Consider the following 2,939-nt stretch of genomic DNA (forward strand, 5'->3'; position numbering starts at 1 on the left):
CTTCACGGATAAGTGATTCTACCAGACGCTTACGAAGAAAATCTAACTATGGATAGGCGATTGACCAGTCGACGTATTTCTTCTTCGGTATATACTTGTTTTGTTTTACTGATTGTGACTTTCAAGAAATACCACCTAGCCAACCTAAATTCTAATTTGAAATATTTAACAGATTGTTGAAACTGGTTTGCTATATACGTTAAATAAACAAGTGTACAAGTAACCCACCTACAACACGGCATCCTATAACACGGTTTCGCTATAACATGATTCATAAATTGCGAAAACCTTTGTACAACACTTTGTACTTTTACAAAACTGGATAACATAATTTTATTAAATGTATTTACAAATCAAATTACCTTAAAATAATGACGTGAAGGAATAATGAACTGTGGGTCTCATGTAACACGATTTCACACAACACGGCATTTTCTAAGAACCTATCTACCGTATTATAAGAGGATTACCTGTACTATATCAAATAAAATAAAGAATATTTTTGCAATTAATAATAAAATAATATTGTCGGCTATATTTGACGCGATCTATGTTCGCAGAAACATCTCCACAAGTGTAATATCCGTTCGATACAGGTTGTATTACGCGAGTTACCGATTCAGTATATAAGTCTCGTTGTAACGGGATCACACTTGCGGTCCAATGGAAGTGTGGGCTATGTAAGGCAGGGTGATGATGTAGCGGTGAAACTCTGTTGCGTTCGAGACTTGACCTGCTATCACATCAGGTCGTACGTTGATTAAACGCTTCTTGCGATCAAGGATATACAATTTGTAGATCATTAAATTCGATACAAATAACAGAGTTGATCAAATGTATCATTTTAACGATCAATAAGAAGATACTCCTTATTGACTAATTATTTTCTCAAATTGTAAAACTACACATCTAGAAATACTTTTGAACCAGCCTGTATTTATTTCTTTTAACTTCAAATACAACGACACGATATATCATTTATTATCGTTACTACAGCGTCAAATTGTGGCTATAACCTTAAACACGAATATTATCAATTATATTTTTGAACAAAAAAAAAGTACGTACATTTGACTACTGATTTGACTTCGTTTTAATACTTTTATACTTGTTTTTCCTAGAAACTTTACTCATAATGATCGGTTTAAAAATTAATGACGTAGTAAGAGTAATGTAGTCAGTATATTACCAGTTCTCACGACAGAACACTTTCTCTCTCGTACTTGCCGCTTGTGTACCTGAATTCATAATGTTTCATGCTCTTTGTAATGCTACTACATCAAATTGATATCTACTTTTACACTCTCTCAACTATATTAATACATTTACAATTATTTTGATTGTTAAAATTACAAAAAAAACTTCAAGTTTGAATAGAAAATTATAATAGTAGAAAGTATCTGTACTCTTTTATCTATTACTTACTTGATTTTAAACTTGAAAGTTGTTAAAGTCTTGGAATTAAAGGATAAAGAAGTATTATTTAAAAAAACCTAATCGATTTCTTCTTCCTTCTGTTTGAACTTGTCTCTTAAATTTAAAAAAAGGAAATTTCTTTCGCATTGATATTGATATTGTATTTCCGTAATATAATATCTTTACTTCGCGCACAAAACAATTTGATTCTTTCTTATATCCTCATGATCGCACGACTATCAATATTTCACGTTGTTCAAGTAAATAGAAAAAATCTTACAGGAGATCAATTCCTGGTTCGACGTCTCCTTGAGTTTTATAGTACTTTCTACTTTTTCTCTTAAGTCATCGCGCTTTGCGACGTAATCTCCGGGAATTGTAACTTAACAGGAACTAAATAAAAAAAATAACCAACAGTTTAATCAATCTCAACCCTTGTTAAATTGTATTTCTTTAAAACGATCTATCTAATTCTCATTTAAAAAATCAACAAAATTGTACGTGTATAGCGGCATGAGTGAAATGAAGTTCTGTTTTTAACTTTCGCGAATACGAAGAGACAAATATCGTGAAAAATTCTTAAGGAAAGTCTCGTGTTTTTCAATCCAAAGTATTCTGTTGTCTACTTCGCAATAAATGTCACCATGATAATGAGAGAGGATACGATTTGTAACCAGACGAGCAGAACATCGCATACCAAAGACGTGTTTTAGCTGATTGTACCCTGCCACTTATTCCTCAGCCGCACGTGTAGCGTATAGCAAATACTACAAGACCGCAAACACAATAAAAAAAGATAACATATCTTACTAAGATTCTCTCTCAGGTCCAAAAATAATAAATTTAAAACGACTTTTTTTGAATACAATTTATCATATTCAAATATAATATTCTTTCATATTATCTTCCATATTACGTTTACTAGAAATATTATAGTATAATAGTATATTAGTATAGTAATACATATAACTAAAAATCTAGGAATAAATTAATTTGTAAATATCTTCTGTTTCTCACATAAGTAGAACATATGCATTCAAAAATAGTTACATAGGTGCATAATAAAAACAATAGAAAAAAGAAGAATGCAAGGAAATGCAAGACACATAAAAAAAAAAAAGAATTAAGGTGCACGGGGCATACTCGAGATTGGTTCCTAGATATTTACGGTCTATCGCTCTGTTGGTCAACTTTAAAATAAGACTCTACTAAATGGTTCTTAAATTCTCAATTTAACGTAGCGTGAAGATATTATTATATATATATATATGATTTTTTAATATTAAATAAATTTGTTCAATATAAATAGAAAGTATAAACGTCTATACTTATCATTAGAAAGGAATTTGTTGAAACATTTCCTATCGTTTTATTTTGTTAATTAAATGAAATGTCATTTTCAGGAGTGTTTCAATAGATTTATAAAAAGAATAGTAGGTATAATTATTTGAACGATGACTTCATAACGCAGGGTGTTAAATTAAAAAAGACATAGAGAACATTAAAAGATAATGAAACGCTTA

Source organism: Polistes canadensis, unplaced genomic scaffold (genome assembly GCF_001313835.1).
Source record: "Polistes canadensis isolate GaletaPanama2010 unplaced genomic scaffold, ASM131383v1 scaffold_50, whole genome shotgun sequence".
Taxonomy (NCBI): Eukaryota; Metazoa; Arthropoda; class Insecta; order Hymenoptera; family Vespidae; genus Polistes; species Polistes canadensis.